Raw genomic sequence first — 18,961 nt, 5'->3', positions numbered from 1 at the left:
TATACTGACTTGTGAAAGACCTAGGTTCAAAGCAGGGTTTTTCATCCACGATCACTCTGATCCAGACAAAGCAGGGACTCAAATCTCGGTTTCAGACATTCTAGGTCGGTGCTCTAGCCAGCAGTCTATAGAGTGTTGTGATGGGACAAGGCCAGATGGCTACAGTAAAGTACTGAGAAGCCGGTATGTTAGCCCCAGGCTAAACAAATCCCTAGTACCCTGGTAACACCCCAGGCCCTGTGGACATTTTTATCGGCCCCCTCACCCTTTCACTGCCAGCCGGCTGCACAATCTGCAGCCGGTTCTGTTCCAAGCCGCGCCACGGAAACATCTGTACATGCTCGTGCTCCACACCCTTCACTACCTCACCCTCGCGTCCCGCCCCGATACCAGATGGCAGGACCTCCTGCCACCTCTTGAGGGTGAGAAGCGCCGGTGGGCCAGCCTGTACTCTGCCCTGGTTCCAAGGCCCGCTGGGGATATCAGTTGGCGGCTCCTTCATCGGGCCCTGAGCACAGGCGTGTACTTGGCGCGGTTCACCCCTGTCCCTAACACATGCCCTTTCTATGGCGAGAAGGAGACCTTGGCGCACATTTATTTGGAGTGCGCCAGGTTGCAGTCCCTGTTCCGGCTCCTCTTGAATATTTTATTGTGTTTTTGGTTGCACTTTTCCCCTCACCTTTTTATCTACACACTCCCCATCCGTGGCCCCACGCAGTCGCGGGATCTCCTTATCAACCTCCTTTTAGCCATGGCCAAACTAGCCATCTACAACACCAGGGAGAGGAGGTTGGCCGACGGGATTTCCTGCGACTGTAGAGCCTATTTCCATTCCTCCATCTGTTCACGCATCCGGGCAGAGTTCCTCTGGGCAGCGTCCACTGGCTCCCTTGACGCTTTCGAGGAGCAGTGGTCGTTGTCCGGGGTTCTCTGCTCAGTGTCTCCATCAGGTTCCCTTCATTTGGCCCTATGACTTCACTCCCGATCCTGTTTTTTCATTAGTTGTCCCACGTAATTACTTGGTGTCCCAGACCTGTGGGTCCTCCCCTTAGGCTGAGGGGAGGTCCTTTAGAAGTGGGTGGGCTTCACCCACCCACCCCCGCTGGATGCTAATAGGACCCTGGTAACCAAATGGCAGTTGCTCCAGGTTAATCAAGGCACCTGGGGCCAATTAAGATCTTTCTAGAAGGCAGTGAAGATATCTACTTTAATTAGAACACCTGCAGCCAATCAAGGCAGGCTAATCAGGGCACCTGGGTTTAAAAAGGAGCTCACTCCAGTCAGGCAGGGAGGAGCCAGAGGAGGAGCTTGTGTGAGGAGCTGGGAGCAAGAGGGCAAGGAGCTGAGAGTGAGAGAGTGTACTGCTGGAGGATTGAGGAGTACAAGCATTATCAGACACCAGGAGGAAGGTCCTGTGGTGAGGATAAAGAAGGTGTTTGGAAGAGGCCATGGGGAAGTAGCCGAGGGAGTTGTAGCTGTCATGCAGCTGTTACAGGAGGCACTATAGATAGCTGCGATCCACAGGGTCCCAGGCTGGAACCCGGAGTAGAGGACGGGCCCAGGTTCCCCCCCAAACCTCCCAACTCCTGATCAAGCACAGGAGGAGCTGATCCAGACTGTGGGTTCTGCAAGAGGGGCAGATCACTGAGGTGAGCAAATCTGCCAATAAGCACAGGACCCACCAAGGTAGAGGAGGAACTTTGTCACAGTGTGCATTTTTTTCTCTCTCTCCCTCTAGAAACTGATACATCTCCTTGAAATGTTTCAGGTTTAGCAAAATGAAATGTTCCCACCAGCTCTAGTGACAGCCCCATACATCCCTTGTTCTCCATATGTTTGTCTGGTTTTATGTACCTCATAAGTATCACAATTTTATTCACCCGTCTATAAAGTAAACAATAAAAGGTCAGAAAAGAGATAGAAAGGAAGCCAAGTTCTTAGCCCATTATTGAGATTCACTCATATTAACTGATAATGTCACTTGTCCTTTAACCTAGAAAATTCAGAGCACAATTAAAGTGGCTATATATAAAAAAGACAATTTAATTAGAAGTCTCAAATAATATCTCGAGATTACAGGACTAAAATTAAACCTATATTGCTTTTTATGGGCAAAGAGAAAGCCAAAACTTAAATTTATGAAATTATATGCTGCCTTTAATATGGGATATTTAAAACTCTCTAATCTTAGGCTTTATCAAATGACAATTAATTTATTCCAGATGCTAAAATTAATCTTCCCAAATGTCAATACCCATACATTAGGTAGTCAGAGAACATAATACTGTATAGCTGAAGGATTTCTGAGTTATTGAATACAGATTTTTGGCACATTTTACATTAGGTGGGATATAATCTTTCATATGGGAATGATTTTCTGGCTCTTCCAAATCCACTTATTCAGACCTTTTCAGTTATACCTAAACCCGCTTATGTAGCTACTGAAATATATACCCAATTTATCGATAATGCTAATTTCATTCCTATCTTATTTAAACAGGCACAGGAAAAAGATGTGAATAAGTAATTCTCAGAGGAAAAATTATCACTTATTTTGGAATCTGTTATGATTTTAAAAACAATGAGGTGCAAATATGACATATTTACACTTCATATTATTGCATAGAATATACTGAATGCTAATAAGATTATGTAAAATTAAAATGAGAGGCAGTGTTGTCTACTGAAGAGAGCACAAGCGTGCAAATCAGGAACTTTTCAATTCTAATTCTGACTCTGCTAACAGCTTGCTATGTAACTTTTGTCAAGTCACTTAATGCTTACACATCCCAGTTTACCCTGGGCCAAAACATAAGAAATGCAAAGGAATAGACTTTCCATTCTCTTCCAGCGATCTTGAATCTTCCCCCTGCACACTTCAGTATTTTCATATTTTACTTACTGACACTGCATTCTCAGAGTATAGTTTTCTGGATACATTTTACAAGCATAGATGTGTCAGAAACAGAACAATGGGGATCTAGCAATACATTAATTACTTGTTTGTGCATTCTCAATACAAAATAGCAGCTAGCAGAAGTTCAAATTTCTGAACATAATTAAGAAAAAATGTTGAGCATGCAATGATATATTTTTGAAAGGTGGAGTCAATTAGTTTTTCTAGCCACCTTTTAATTATCAAATTCCTGTAGCCCCAACATCCTGCCTCAATCATTTCTGTCTACTGAAGATGAGACTAAAATAATTTATACTGTCAAATAAAATAACAAAGAAATTTAAAATAATTTTGAGATCAATTTATCTTAGGGATATATTACATATACATAAGACAGTCATAACATTTTTTATATATTTTCAGTGATATAAAAAAAAGTTCAATGTGTTACTCCTCATTATTCATGTTCCAACTCATTTCTCAATAATTACAATGAATGAGACATTTATGCTTTTGCTATTTCCAATAAATATATAGTCAAGGAAAATTCTGTTTTCATGTAAATATGAAAATCAACTGTCCTTAGCATCCTGATCTCATTCTGCAGCCATTTTACTAGAAATGCTGGGGTGCTCAGGGCCTAAAGCATGCAGTTAATGAAAGCAATTTTTCTAGTGTAACTTAGGTATTGATAAGGTACTGTATTTAATACACTCTTTTAAAACTTTTTCCCCTTTTGGGCACCATTTTGAACTAAGAAGCATGTTATCAAACAAAGTAAGTTATTGAATTTTGTATAGTGTCTTTATAACCCCTTTTATGAAGAAAAGCTTTGTGAAGCTTGGTCTTAATAATTACTACTTAATGCCAAGTTATTAATGGATTTAAAGGATTTGATACATATTCCCAGGTCTTCAGGAAATTAATCTAAAATAATGATTTTCTTCCCCTGGATACAAAAAATAAAATAAAATAATGTTTTTCTTTATATATACATTTCTTTATTTTATTTTGTGTGTGTATATGTATATATATCCCTTGGATATATTTTTTGAAAACTTTTAGACTTTTTATGTTGTTTCATACATTTGCAACCTTTATCAAAATAGGTATTTAACTCAAAAGAGCCTTTTTCTTTAAATGGTCTGAGGTCTGCCTTTACCCATGTATGGAATTGTCCATAAATCAGTCAAGCCAAAAGAGCAAAAAAAGAAAGAATGACAGCAACATGAAAAGTGAAGCAATAGAGAGACAAAGATTAAAGGAATACATTTACTTTTTAAAATATCCTTAAAATCAGTTCTAACTGAAATTTACAATAGTTCTGGGATTAGTTATAAAATCAAATATTTGAAACCGATAGCTACACTTAACTCCTTTGAGAATCTGGGAAATGTGATAGATATAGATTTGTAACATTCATGTGTTATATTGATTGAAGTTGCCCAGTAAATGAAGTCTCCTGATTTTATGAGATTGTAATGCTGCTGACATCTCTTTATTTTGGTATCCTGACAAACTTTTCAGAATAATGTCTATAAACCTCCACTGATAGCTACGTCTCTTAGGGGTCTGCAAAATCCAAACCCTGAGAGATGTAGATATTCCAACATAGCCTCTAGTGTCTACAGTGCTACCACCTCTCAAGGTGGTGGATTAACTGCAGTGACAGGACAAGCTGCCCTGTTGATATAGTGAGTGTCTATACTGAAGTGCTACAGCGGTGCTGCTTCGCACTGCAGCTGTGCCATTGCACCATTTAATTGTAGGCTTACTCTGAAGGAACAGTGATCTGTAGTCCCTGCAAATCATGCAGATCTGCATGCAAAACTTCAATGCAAATAAGTGGCACTTTTTTCCTGAGTTAGAAATGAAGGATGAGGCCTTCAAAGTTAAAATTAAACTGAGTTTAGTGCCAAAGCCCTGGTTCTAATATCCGTTGCACCATTCAAAAAGTGGAATCGCTGCTTTGAATCACCTTTACTCCAGTTTTACACTGTTGTAAAAGAGATCAGAATCTGACCTTGTATAATAAAAGGCTCAAAGCCTTTCAGATTCTATGACTATAATCCCCAAGTTCATAAAATGCAATGCCTTTCTGAAAAATGATGAGATCAGTATGGCCTTTTTCACTTAGTAGATCTGATTCCTATCTGGTTAAGGTAGTGATAAAAAATTAGTTTACTTCTGTTTTTGCCACAGAGCTAGTATACTTATTTTTGCCCACATATCAACAACATTAACTAATGCCCAGATCATGGCCCAGCTTACATGCCTGCACAGGGCATAACTGGTAAGTGTAGGCTCCTGTACAGCCTCCCTAGACTATAGGTCTAAACAGACAAGGATAAGCAAATGTTCCACTTGTAATTTTTCCCTTTTCCTCACCTCTCAAGCAGGTACTTAAGCCTTGAACATGCCAACCAGCACAGCTGATTTTGCATGAAGGTGGGGGTAATAATGCCCCACTGATAAGGGATCAGTGGCAGATTACTACATCCCTGGGAGCAAAGGAATTATGCTTCTCTGAAGCACGATTCCTTCTCTGTGCTGTTCCTGAAGTGGCATAATCACACACCACTCTTTAGAGAAGGCAGATTGCAGAATATAGTAATTCACTGCTATGCCATCATTTCCTTTATGCAGCCTAGAGATAACAAGGGGGCATCCGCAGCATTCCTGGCATAGCTAAAATCCTAAAATATGTAATGAATGCAGGATTGACTTCAGTTTGGTAATTCAGGGGGAGGAGGTTGGTGAATACAATTTCTGCACAAATTCTAGTGGTGAACATCAGTTCATTCCAGAACCCAAGGTGAAAGGAATGATACATGCATCTGATTTGTTTGAATGTGCCATACTTACACAAACAATTCAGATGCTTTTTGGAAAGTGTTTAATCCTCCACTCTATTCATTTTGACTTGGAATCTTGACTGGCTATGGGAAGTCTGCTAATTATCTTTATTTTTTTATTTTAAAAAGCCTGCAGTACCAAATCAGCATTTCATCACCACCTCTCTCTCTCTCTCTCTCTCTCTCTCTCTCATGAATATCTGCAGAACCAGTACAAGTTGTAAGATGAATATTTTAATACACGTTTCCACATAAGAGACTGAATTTTGTCAGGATTTCTTTGCAGAGACTGTGGACAGATCTTTTTTTTCTGGATTTTGCTTCTTTCTGCCTGTCAGGGAAACAACATAGGTCAGTTATTTATCAGGTATGCAGTGCTGTGGTAGCCAAGTCAGTCCCAGGATATTAGACACACAAGGTGGGTGCGGTACTATCTTTTATTGGGCCAACTTCTGTTGGTGGTGATTTACTACCAGTTGTGTGCTGTTTTGTTGACATAAGACAAGCATATATACATGCTGTAAAATATTTCTACTGAACCCTGGCATTCAGATTTCAACAGTACTATTGCCTATGTAAGGTATGCAGGATTAAGTCCATAACTAGCAAAGTGGGACCCTTGGCAGTGCTAATTAGGGACCAAATCCCACCATCAAAGTTTTGGCATTGACTTTAGTCTGATCCAGATCAGGGCTCAGAAGCCCAGTCCTTCACAACTTGCTAGGGAATGGACTAGGTAATGGCTTAGATAACTAAATATATTACCATGATATTTGCACTGTTTGAAGTATTCCCTATGATAAGTAGAGAGGATGCTGTGAAGTTTGTGGTATTTATATCTAACCACTGACTCCAGTGGGATTCCAGATAATAATGAGTATCCACATGTCCATTTTTGCAGGAGTGGTCCCTAGTAATGTATGTGTGTCATAACTTAGTCCCAGATTTGGACCTTAGCGTCCAAAATATGAGAGTTAGCATGAAAACCTCCAAGCTTAGTTACCAGCTTGGACCTGGTACGGCTGCCACCACCCAAAAAAATTAGAGTGTTTTGGGGCACTCTGGTCCCCACAAAAACCTTCCCTAGGGACCCCAAGACCCAAATACCTTGAGTCTCACAACAAAGGGAAATAATCCTTTTTCCCTTCCCCCCTCCAGGTGCTGCTGGAGAGATACACAGAAGCAACCTCTGTGAATCCAAGCAGAGGGAGTCCACCCTCTGTAATTCCAGTCCTGGAAACAAAAGCACTTTCTTCTTCACCCAGAGGGAATGCAAAATCAGGCTAGCAAATCCAACACACACAGATCTCCCTCTGATTTCTTACTCCCACCAATTCTCTGGTGAGTACAGACTCAATTTCCCTGAAGTTCCCCACTAAAGAAAAACTCCAACAGGTCTTAAAAGAAAGCTTTATATAAAAAAGAAAGAAAAATACATAAAAAATGGTCTCTCTGTATTAAGGTGACAAATACAGGGTCAATTGCTTAAAAGAATATTGAATAAACAGCCTTATTCAAAAAGAATACAAATCAAAGCACTCCAGCCACTATGGACATGTAAATACAAAAACAACAAAACCATGTTTGGTACTCACACTTGGAAACAGAAGATTAGAAAACAGAAATCACTTCTCAAAGCTGAGAGAAAAGCAGGCAGGCAGACAAAGACTCAGACACAAACTTTCCTCCACCCAGAGTTGAAAAAAAATCAGGTTTCCTGATTGCTCCTCTGGTCAGGTGCTTCAGGTGAAAGAGACATTAACCCTTAGCTATCTGTTTATGACACGCCCCCCAAATTGCAGACAGTGGGGAAGCTCACTGGCGGCAATTTCCTTCTAGAACTTTAAAATAAACAGATTAATACAACACATGCACCTTTACATATACCACTAAGTATATAACTAACAGACTTCAACATTTTAAGAACACTTTTTAACTACTAGATTCTGGGAAACTCTCACGGGAGAGTGCATCCGCTACTTTGTTAGAAGCTCCTGTGATGTGCTGAATTTCAAAATCAAAATCTTGGAGTGCTAAACTCCAACGAAGAAGTTTCTTGTTGTTCCCCTTGGCAGTATGGAGCCACTTTAGTGCAGCATGGTCAGTTTGTAGTTGGAACCGCCGTCCCCAAACATATGGGCGTAGCTTTTCCAGGGCGTACACAATGGCATAGCATTCCTTTTCACTGACTGACCAGTGACTTTGCCTCTCAGACAGTTTTTTGCTGAGAAACACGACAGGATGGAAGTTGTGATCTGTTGCTTCCTGCATGAGCACTGCTCCTATACCACGCTCAGATGCATCCGTGGTTACCAGGAATGGCTTGTCAAAATCCGGGGCCCTGAGCACAGGGTCAGACATGAGCATCGCCTTAAGCTGGGTAAAGGCCTTTTGACACTCATCAGTCCACTTAACTGCATTTGGCTGGGTCTTTTTGGTCAGGTCGGTCAGTGGGGCAGCGATTTGGCTGTAGTGTGGTACAAATCGCCTGTAGTATCCGGCCAAGCCTAAGAAGGATTGGACCTGCTTTTTGGACCGTGGGACAGGCCACTTTTGGATAGCATCCACCTTGGCCTGTAGGGGGTTTATGGTTCCTCGACCCACCTGGTGCCCCAGGTAAGTCACTCTGTTTTGGCCTATTTGACACTTTTTGGCCTTAACAGTTAGTCCGGCCTGCCTGATGCGCTCAAAGATCTTTTCCAGGTGTAGTAGGTGTTCGGGCCAGGAGTCTGAAAAAATGGCCACATCATCGAGGTAGGCAACTGCAAATTCTCCCAGTCCTGCTAGTAGACCATCTACCAGCCTCTGGAAGGTGGCGGGTGCATTTCGAAGGCCGAAAGGAAGGACATTGAATTCATACACCCCCGCATGGGTGACGAATGCTGACCTCTCCTTGGCAGGTTCATCTAGTGGTACTTGCCAGTACCCCTTGGTTAAGTCTATTGTAGAGATGAAGTGGGCCCGTCCCAACTTTTCCAATAGCTCATCGGTACGTGGCATTGGATAGTTGTCCGGACGAGTTACCGCATTTAGCTTACGGTAGTCCACGCAAAAGCGTATTTCCCCATCTAGTTTGGGTACCAGGACCACTGGAGATGCCCATGCACTGGTAGATGAGCGGATTATACCCATCTGTAGCATGTTCTGGATCTCCCATTCTATAGCAGCTTGGGCATGAGGAGACACCCAGTAGGGTGGGGTTCTGATTGGGTGAGCATTACCTGTGTCAATGGAGTGGTATGCCCGTTCAGTCCATCCTGGGGTGGCTGAGAACAATGGGGCGAAGCTAGTGCACAGCTCCTTGATTTGTCGCCGCTGCAGATGTTCCAGGGTGGTTGAGAGGTTCACCTCTTCCATGCCACCGTCTTTTTTCCCGTCGTAGTAGACACCGTCAGGCCACTCAGCATCATCTCCCTGGACTGTAAACTGACAAACCTGTAAGTCTCTGGAATAGAAAGGCTTGAGAGAATTAACATGGTACACTCTGGGCTTTAGTGAGGAATTGGGAAATGCTGTGAGGTAGTTCACAGTTCCCAGGCGCTCTTGGACCGTGAATGGCCCTTCCCAGGATGCTTCCATCTTATGGGCCTGTTGCGCCTTTAAGACCATAACCTGGTCTCCTACCTTGAAGGAACGTTCTCTGGTATGTTTGTCATACCAGGCCTTTTGCTTCCTGAGCATCCTTTAGGTTCTCTCTAGCAAGGGCTAAAGAGTGTCGGAGGGTGCTTTGTAGGTTGCTTACAAAGTCCAGAATGTTAGTTCCTGGAGAAGGCGTAAACCCCTCCCATTGCTGCTTCACCAACTGTAATGGCCCCTTAACCTCGTGGCCATACACAAGTTCAAACGGTGAAAACCCTAAACTGGGATGTGGTATAGCCCTGTAGGCAAACAGCAACTGCTGCAACACTAGGTCCCAATTATTGGAGTATTCATTGACGAATTTATGTATCATGGCCCCCAAAGTTCCATTAAACCTTTCCACCAGGCCATTGGTTTGATGGTGGTACGGGGTGGCAACCAAGTGATTCACCCCATGAGTTTCCCACAGTTTTTCCATGGTCCCTGCCAGGAAATTAGATCCTGAATCTGTAAGGATGTCGGAGGGCCAACCTACCCTGGCAAAGATGTCTGTTAAGGCCAGGCACACAGTGTTAGCCCTGGTGTTGCCTAGAGCTACTGCTTCTGGCCATCGGGTAGCAAAGTCCACTAAAGTCAGTACGTACTGCTTTCCTCTGGGTGTCTTTTTTGGGAAAGGACCCAGAATATCCACAGCTACTCACTGAAATGGGACCTCAATTATGAGGAGTGGCTGGAGAGGGGCCTTGACATGGTCTTGAGGCTTACCCACTCTTTGGCACACCTCACAAGACCGAACATACTTGGCAACGTCCTTGCCCATCCCCTCCCAGTGGAAGGACTTCCCCAACCGGTCCTTGGTTCTGTTCACCCCAGCATGGCCACTGGGATGATCATGGGCTAAGCTTAAGAGCTTCCCCCGGTACTTAGTTGGAACCACCAACTGTTTTTGCGGCTGCCATTCTTCCCGGTGTCCACCAGAAAGAATTTCCTTGTATAAAAGTCCTTGGTCTATAACAAACTGGGATCGATTAGAAGAGCTGAGAGGCGGTGGGGTGCTCTGTGCCGCCGCCCAAGCTTTTTGAAGGCTGTCATCAGCTTCCTGGTCAGTCTGGAACTGTTCCCTTGAGGCTGGGGTCACCAGTTCTTGCTCAAACTGTGGACTTGAGCTTGGTCCCTCTGGAAGCAATGTAGGTGATGGGGTTGGTTCCATTGCTGGTGAACCGCTCTCCGCTGGTGCACCTGAGGGTATTTCAGGCTCTGGCTGAGCCTTTTGGGTATGGCTGTCTGTTGCTTCTGCCAGTTTTGGCTTGCTGGCGCCCTCTGGCGTTGAGTTTGAAGGTGTGGTTGCACTTGCTGGTGCTGGTTGCTGTTCCAGTTCCGGGCCTGGGACTGGAGGTACTGTGGCTCTTTCAGTGGTTGGCATGGAATCCAGTCCATTACCTCTGTCTGGGTCTCTGGTAACCCAGACGGGTCGTCTGTGGACGGCTCAGGAACAGGAATGGGTCTGGAAGCTTGCCTGGTTTGGCTACGTGTAACCATTCCCACTCTCTTGGCCCACTTCACCTGGTTGGCCAAGTCTTCCCCCAGTAGCATGGGGATAGGATAATTGTCATAGACTGCAAAAGTCCACATTCCTGACCAGCCTTTGTACTGGACAGGCAGTTCAGCTGTAGGCAAGTCTACAGCTTGTGACATGAAGGGGTAAATTGTCACTTGGGCCTTCGGGTTGATGAATTTGGGGTCTACGAAGGATTGGTGGATAGCTGACACTTGTGCCCCTGTGTCTCTCCACGCAGTAACCTTCTTTCCGCCCACTCTCAAATTTTCCCTTCGCTCCAAGGGTATTTGAGAGGCATCCGGGCCTGGGGATCTTCGGTGTGATGGTGGTGTAATGAATTGCACTCGCATGGTGTTCTTTGGACAGTTGGCCTTGATATGTCCCAGTTCATTACACTTAAAGCATCTTCCATCTGATGGGTCAGTGGGCCGAGGTGAGTTACTGGAGACTGGTGAGGTGGAAGAATAGGACGTCTGTGGCTTTACTTGGGTTGTATGTGGGGTCTTTGGCTGTCCTCGGTTGTAGGGTTTATGGTCGGTGTGCCCCCTGGTGTATTCGTTCCCCTTGACCGTAGCTTTCTTGCTTTCTGCCACTTCCATCCATCTGGCTCCAATCTCCCCCGCCTCAGCGAGATTCTTGGGTTTTCCATCTTGTATGTACCGTGTGATGTCCTCAGGAACACCATGCAAGAACTGCTCCATTTGTATGAGGAGGTGCAGTTCTTCCAAGGTTTTAACATTGTATCCTGATATCCAGGCCTCATAATTTTTCCCAACGTAGTAGGCGTGTTTGGGAAATGACACATCTGGTTTCCACTTTTGGGTTCTGAAACGCCGACGGGCATGATCCGGGGTTCTCCCCATTCTGTATCTGGCCTTGGTTTGAAAAAGTTTATAGTCATTCATTTGCTGCTTAGGCATTTCAGCTGCCACCTCTGCTAAAGGTCCACTGAGCTGTGGCCTCAATTCAACCATGTACTGGTCTTCAGGGATGCCGTACCCAAGACAGGCTCTTTCAAAATTTTCCAAGAAGGCCTCGGTGTCATCACCTGCCTTGTAGGTGGGAAATTTTCTGTGCTGTGGAACAATCATTGGCGCAGGGTTGCTAGGGTTGGCTGTGTTTTGCTTAGCCTTTTCTAATTCCATGGCCTGTCGGTGGGTTTCTCTTAGGAGTTCCAACTATCTCCTGTGGGTAGCCTCTTTTTCTCTTTCCCTCAGCTCCATGTCTTGTAGTCTTTTTTCCAGTTCTCGCCTGTGTTCAGCTTCTTTGATTTGTTCTTCGGCTTCCATTTTTTTTGTGGTAGGCATGGTTCCTGTTTTTTTGTGTTGGGGTGCCCTCCGGTGTTTATCTTCTGAACTGCAGGCTCTGTTGCCTCCTGGGGTCTGCCTAGCAACAGTGCCTTTTCCCTTTTTTTTCTTTAGCTAATCTTTTCAATGTTAAGTAAACCAGAAAAACCACTTTATTTGCATGTATATAGTGCTGGTATTTGCCTCCTAATGGGAGTGCTATTGTGTGACAAAAGACCCTTTGTCACAGCTTAATGGTTTCTTGCTTAATATGCAAGCCACAACTGCCAGAGAGAGCAGAAAAAAAATTCTCTCTGGTTCCCTTTTAAAACCAAACTGTTTCTCTCTGCTAAAAAGCCCCTAGCAGAGAAAAGAAAAATATAATATTCCTACTGGCTTCTGGATTCTATCCCACCACTGCACACCATGTCATAACTTAGTCCCAGATTTGGACCTTAGCGTCCAAAATATGGGGGTTAGCATGAAAACCTCCAAGCTTAGTTACCAGCTTGGACCTGGTACGGCTGCCACCACCCAAAAAAATTAGAGTGTTTTGGGGCACTCTGGTCCCCACAAAAACCTTCCCTAGGGACCCCAAGACCCAAATCCCTTGAGTCTCACAACAAAGGGAAATAATCCTTTTTCCCTTCCCCCCTCCAGGTGCTCCTGGAGAGATACACAGAAGCAACCTCCGTGAATCCAAGCAGAGGGAGTCCACCCTCTGTAATTCCAGTCCTGGAAACAAAAGCACTTTCCTCTTCACCCAGAGGGAATGCAAAATCAGGCTAGCAAATCCAACACACACAGATCTCCCCCTGAGTTCTTCCTCCCACCAATTCCCTGGTGAGTACAGACTCAATTTCCCTGAAGTTCCCCACTAAAGAAAAACTCCAACAGGTCTTAAAAGAAAGCTTTATATAAAAAAGAAAGAAAAATACATAAAAAATGGTCTCTCTGTATTAAGGTGACAAATACAGGGTCAATTGCTTAAAGGAATATTGAATAAACAGCCTTATTCAAAAAGAATACAAATCAAAGCACTCCAGCCACTATAGACATGTAAATACAAAAACAACAAAACCATGTTTGGTAATCACACTTGGAAACAGAAGATTAGAAAACAGAAATCACTTCTCAAAGCTGAGAGAAAAGCAGGCAGGCAGACAAAGACTCAGACGCAAACTTTCCTCCACCCAGAGTTGAAAAAAAAATCCGGTTTCCTGATTGGTCCTCTGGTCAGGTGCTTCAGGTGAAAGAGACATTAACCCTTAGCTATCTGTTTATGACAATGTGATTACCCAGAATACTTTCCTAGCTGACTGTTACATCATGGTATTGGTTACATTGGAGTTCTGGAAACAAATGGAAAGATTTAGGTGTACTTTGTATAGGCTGATTTCTCTGCTTAAAGTTGATTTTCCAAGAGAGGATAGGAAAATGCTTACCCCATATTTATTCACACTGTATCTCCTCCAGCTTTGATAGTCAAATGCTATGATCTTGTTTCCAAAAAAATTATATTGATCTCATTAAATACCAAGCATTGAAGTAAATGTAATGTGAAAACTAACCATTGCTTCACTGCTGTTGATTGCTGTTGTATGGTAGGAAGGTAATAGTGGAATTAGTTGTCTTTTTCTATTACTTCATGAATAGCTCCTGAAACCATGCGCTTTCAAAAACCACAACTTTTCCCAAGTGATGCAACCCAGGAGTGAATACAAACTGAGCATTTCAGGAAGGGAAACTTTTCATAAAGCCAGGTTATGCACTACTCTAGCTGGAACAAAAGTTAGATTCCCTCTCCTAACAGATAATAGAGGTGCTTTTTTAGTGATATGCAGGATAAATTGATGGTAATAGGTTTTGGGATTAGAAAGTACTGGGAACTCTTCCCTCTACCTCTATTCCAAGAAATAATTTATATCTGAAATCTAAAGAAGGTGATGGCAGTGGAATTCTGACAGTTTCTTTAATCTTCAGATTCCCTTGGCTTCAGTCTATTGGCATTGGCAGTTGATGAAACCTAAAGAGTCTATGCCTGTCGTTTAGCTCCTTTTGTTCATGATATTTTTTTTTTAAATTCTCTTGTGGACCCTAGTTGGGCTGGATGGAATATCATCCGTGTCATCCTGTTCTTATCTTTCTAAGAGAACCCCGAAATTAGCTGCTGTGGATTATTTGTTCTTCTGCCCTCAAGACTCTGTTGTAGTTTATGGGTTCATTAGACGTTGGTGCACCCTGTGGTTCATTTAAGTCTTTCCTAAGGGTCTTTTGTTTGGACTCTGATACTTTTGCTTAAAAACCACACATGTAGTATATACCTCCCCTGTTATTAACTTAAACATGAAGGAAAACTGCAAGTTAAAAAAAAAAAGCTGTTCTTTCTTAACCCTTTTCTTAAATAGAAATTTTAACTAGGTTGCAACCAAACTGTTCTCAACTTATCATCTAGCCATTTGTTTTATCAAGTCAGTTTCCCCTAGTTTGCTATTTAATCTGGCATTACAGTGAATGTGTACTTTTATTTTAATTAAAAAAATTATGTAGTGTTGTGACTGGTGGTTCAATGTTATCCTTTGTCAGTGTTGTTCTGTAATAGTGACAGTTTCTGTAACACACGGCTATCTGTATACTGTCTCCAGATTAGATTTGAAGTAAGCTGATTTTTATCAAGCCACTGGATAATTCTGACCATTTCATCTGACAATTTTAGTACTGTGCCATGGCAGCCGATCTGTGTAAATAAAGGATTACTGTACCATCAGCATACTGAAAAATGTCTTTGATTGTGAACAGTCTTTTGGCATGTGCCCATTAAAGGTAAGAGGAAAAACGGCTGCATTCTCCATATTAAATGAAATCCTAGTTGAAAAAAGTAACAGGAGGTCTGTTGTTGTTATAATTCTGTTAATCAAGCCTATACAAAAGCATGAGGCCTTTGTAGAGAGACACTAATGTGATATAACAAGGAGTCTGGTGGCACCTTAAAGACTGACAGATTTATTTGGGCATAAGCTTTCATGAGTAAAAAAACCCTCACTTCTTCAGATGCAACTTGACACCGTGCAAGGCACTAAATTTAGCCTTATTGTGATATAGTATTGTTTTTGGTATAGCAAACTTACAGGATCTATGAATTCCATAAATAAAGGGGCTTTGTCTATACAAAGTTGCTGCATCAGTAGATATATTATAAATGGTTTTATTTAGCTCAAAGACCAGCAATTTCTCTTTGCATCAGTGCTGAAACAGGACACTGTGTTTTCTTTATTATATCTAGTGTTGCATTAGGAGTAGATAATCCTCAGTACTAGTAGATAAGCCTGAAAGGGATTTCAGCAGATTGTCATTAACAGGAAATCTTTTCCCCCACTGTTTTCTTTTTTTGTTTGTTTGTTTGTTTTTCTCTTCTTGTTCACATATATAAGTTAATAAATAGTTTGTCATGCTCTGGAACAGAGTGGCATTTGCTTTGCTCAGTGTGGTGGGCTGTTCGGGTGGCTGGATTCTTCTGCTAGTATAAGAATTTATAGATACAATCAGAGAAAATAAGGCTCTCTTCCATCCATAAACCAGCAGCTGTTCTGAGAGAGAGAGAAAAATAAGAGACAAAATCAATTACATTTGCTTTCAATGCTTGACTTTCATTCCTAAAATAATCCAATTTGTATTTTTTAAATAAAAAAAGTTTCAAAATGCTAAAATTGTCCTTGTGCTATATTTAATAAATAAGCAAACAAAAGCTGTTTCCATAACACATTTGTTGATATTCAGATTGCTTCAATGCACTGATTGCCTCTAAAAATCATAGCATAAATTGTACAATTTAAATTAAACCAAAAGCATAGTCATGACTATCGATTAGGGTTTGTGGATCATGTGAATCATGAAGCTGTTGCCCTAGTCAAATAAAAAAAAATCTCACTGCCCTTTGGTTTTTGGCTGAATCTACATTTAAAAAACTGAATAAAAAGGATTCAAATGAACCTATATAAACATGTACAATTACGTCTGCCCTGGCATAAATAATACAATATTTCACATATACAGTGTGGTTTTTTGGTAACAAAGTGCATGTGTTTTATAGTATCATTGTCTGATCATGCCAGATGAATGACAGGAGCAGTTGATGTGGTTTCATTAGGCCTCTCCTTTATTCACTTAAAATATGTGGGAATACCCAGCAACAAATTGTACAGTGCAGTTCATTATCCTTTCCTTAATCGTTTCCAAATAATACCCAGACAGGTACCAGTTACATCATTCCCATCTCCCTCTCCTTGTATGAGGAGAAAACTGGGAGATATTAAAGGAGGAGGGGTCATATCCCTGCTGATGATATGTAGGACACCCAAGCCCTCGCTCCCCAACTCAGTTTCTTTGGGGTCATTGTTTGAGGACATTATAGTACAATTTAAATACTTGTTTGGCTCTCCCAAAGCTTCTTTCTGAAATCATATGTTTCCCAATTAATACTCTTCTCTTGGTGGTCTCTACTGATTAATCTTTTGATAAAAGAAGAGAGCTGATGAAAAGTCTCTTTTCTCCTATGAGCTAATTCTTCTCCACAGTTCAGCAAGCAGAAAGTGTACATAGTATTGCAATTGTCAGCTACTACCTTTTGAATGGCTTTTTTTTAAGTGCCTGATGATCTCAGTAGTGGGAGATGTTATTGTGGCTCTTCCACCCCAATGCCATGAGGCATTGGGCCAGTTTTGAAAGGGGTGTGTTAGTGCAAATACTTGTAGGCACATTATTTTTTTCCAAGCTTATCTTAACTTTTTTCTGTTGTGAAGATATCTCGTATCAAAGGTCTTTTATAAGAATTTTCAAAAAAATGACACTTTTCCTTTCACTTACTTTTGTTAAAGCATAAGCAGAAATCTCCAGTGGAAGCAGCCTAAGAAAGGCTTTTGGATTATGAGCATTATGAAGTACATTACATAATGTCATTTGTACTCATGTGATTTTGTGAAATGGGTAAAAGTGGTGAGAAATGAAGCCAAAATCACTCTGAGTCAGCAATATTCATATTGAAGGGAGCTCTTTGCATTTCAAATGAAACGAGATAATTTTACATACCTAGAGTATTGCATTATGTTCTTTTCAACTCCTCTGTCCATGATTGTGCTTTTCCATTTGTTGAGCCTGAGCTTGACTATGGCAGGCCTGCTGCTCAGCTATAATACATAAAGGCTTATTGAACCAGGATAAACAAAAATTGTATTGCAATCACCTCATTGTCTGAAGAAGGTGGGGAAGTGTGGTTTGAGTTTTTGTTTGTTTGTTTGTTTATTTTTCATTCTCACTGGAGAAATGCAGGCTACCTTTGCATGTCTGTACTGGAGTGAGGGATCAGAACTGTAGGGCAACAGGTCACCTGTATGATACCTGAGTACAGCCGCTGTGTCACAAAGATGATAGATACATGCCTCTCCCCCTGCATGAGTGTGTATGCATGCACATACATTTCCCCACACCCGGCCCCCTTCCCCTGGTGCTGCTGCTGCTTGAGATATGCACATTTCAGAACTACATTCCTCTCCCCAGATTGAATGATTTTCTATTTGTATACTAAACATAAAAAATGTATGCTGTGCACTGTGATGCACATCCAATGCCCTCCTTAGAATACTGTTCATAAGATCTACAAATGTTGGCCCAATCATGCCTCCTAAGATCCTTGCCTGGGTCTCTTCTCCACTGAGGAGTACCGACCACATCCTACTAAATCCTGTTTATGATTCTCTCTACAGTCCAGGATTTGTGGAAGGGATGGAAAGGGGTAGTTAGGGAGTGAAGGGACCTGAATGACACCACGTTGTCGTCCCCTTTTGCCCTGGTAGAACTTAACTAAAATATTTGTTATGCCTCCAGCTTGTACTATTTTTTTTTTTACCTCAAGTGCTGGTACTGCAAATGTGCAGGAAGGTAGCATAAGGCATCGGGGATTAAAATGGCTCCTTGCACATTGCCCTGGCCTCCCACAGATCCACCAGGCTTGGGAGAAATTCCCGCATATGCAAGGTGACTGCAGGCTTCTTTGGCTTGCACTAGATGACTGGCCTAGTGCAGAGCTGCGAATTATTAAAGAATTGTAAAGGACCTCCCCCCACAAACACACCTTTCAGCTATGCTAAACACTCCTCTGCTGTAGCTCAGTATCTGGCCTTGTGTGAGTACTTCTGTGGCTAGTTTGCTTTCACCTTCTCTCCCCTACTGATTATGACGTTGTTTGCCATTCCTCTTGCATGCATAGGGTTTTTAACAACTAATTTGTAGTTGTTTCTGTAATCTGGAAGTGATTACAAAAGTAAAGGAGTCTTGAACTGGCATGGTTCATTTTGTAGTTTTGAAGTTAATCATGGAAAGGCACATGTAATTTTACCTCTTTCATTTTAAGCAACAGCATGATTGCAGCCAAAGAGAAAACAGAAATAAAGAATGATTGAATGCATGAGCATTTTCCTGCAAATAGTTTAAGTAAATGTTTTTTCAGATTTTGAATTGCAGTAGTTGTAGACATTTGGAGAAAAATATTGTCATCTACTGATTGACATAATATCTACCAGAGCGAGCCCCACAGGCAAGATAAATACAGGAATTCCTAATGAATGAATCCTGGCTGGAGTTTAGCATAAATTAGGCACCAAGCAGCTCTGCTTAGTTGGCTTTGTGCGTGCCCACCAGCAAATTTTTATAGGCAACTAGGGATCTTCTTTATCCACAGAAACTTAGATACGAAGTGAATTGAGGTACCTCAGGGTTAGGTGACAGCTGAGCG

The 18,961-nt window shown here is 42.1% G+C and overlaps 1 protein-coding gene across 4 annotated transcripts in view; it reads left to right on the top strand.

Annotated features, from left to right (window-relative positions):
* CHRM3 (cholinergic receptor muscarinic 3) overlaps window positions 1-18,961 on the top strand; it is a 487,601-nt gene that overhangs the window by 308,815 nt on the left and 159,825 nt on the right. The window contains exon 1 of one of the 4 annotated variants that reach the window (XM_050950410.1): window positions 3,636-3,673. The exons of the other annotated variants lie outside the window; for them this stretch is intronic. The gene's annotated coding sequence lies outside the window, so the exon portion shown is untranslated. Of the gene's footprint in view, window positions 1-3,635; window positions 3,674-18,961 lie in introns of those variants that run through there. 4 annotated transcript variants of the gene reach the window in all.

This window comes from Gopherus flavomarginatus, chromosome 4, assembly GCF_025201925.1.
Source record: "Gopherus flavomarginatus isolate rGopFla2 chromosome 4, rGopFla2.mat.asm, whole genome shotgun sequence".
Classification (NCBI taxonomy): Eukaryota; Metazoa; Chordata; order Testudines; family Testudinidae; genus Gopherus; species Gopherus flavomarginatus.
Note: the sequence above shows the minus strand (reverse complement) of the source record. Positions and strands in the feature narration are given on the sequence as shown.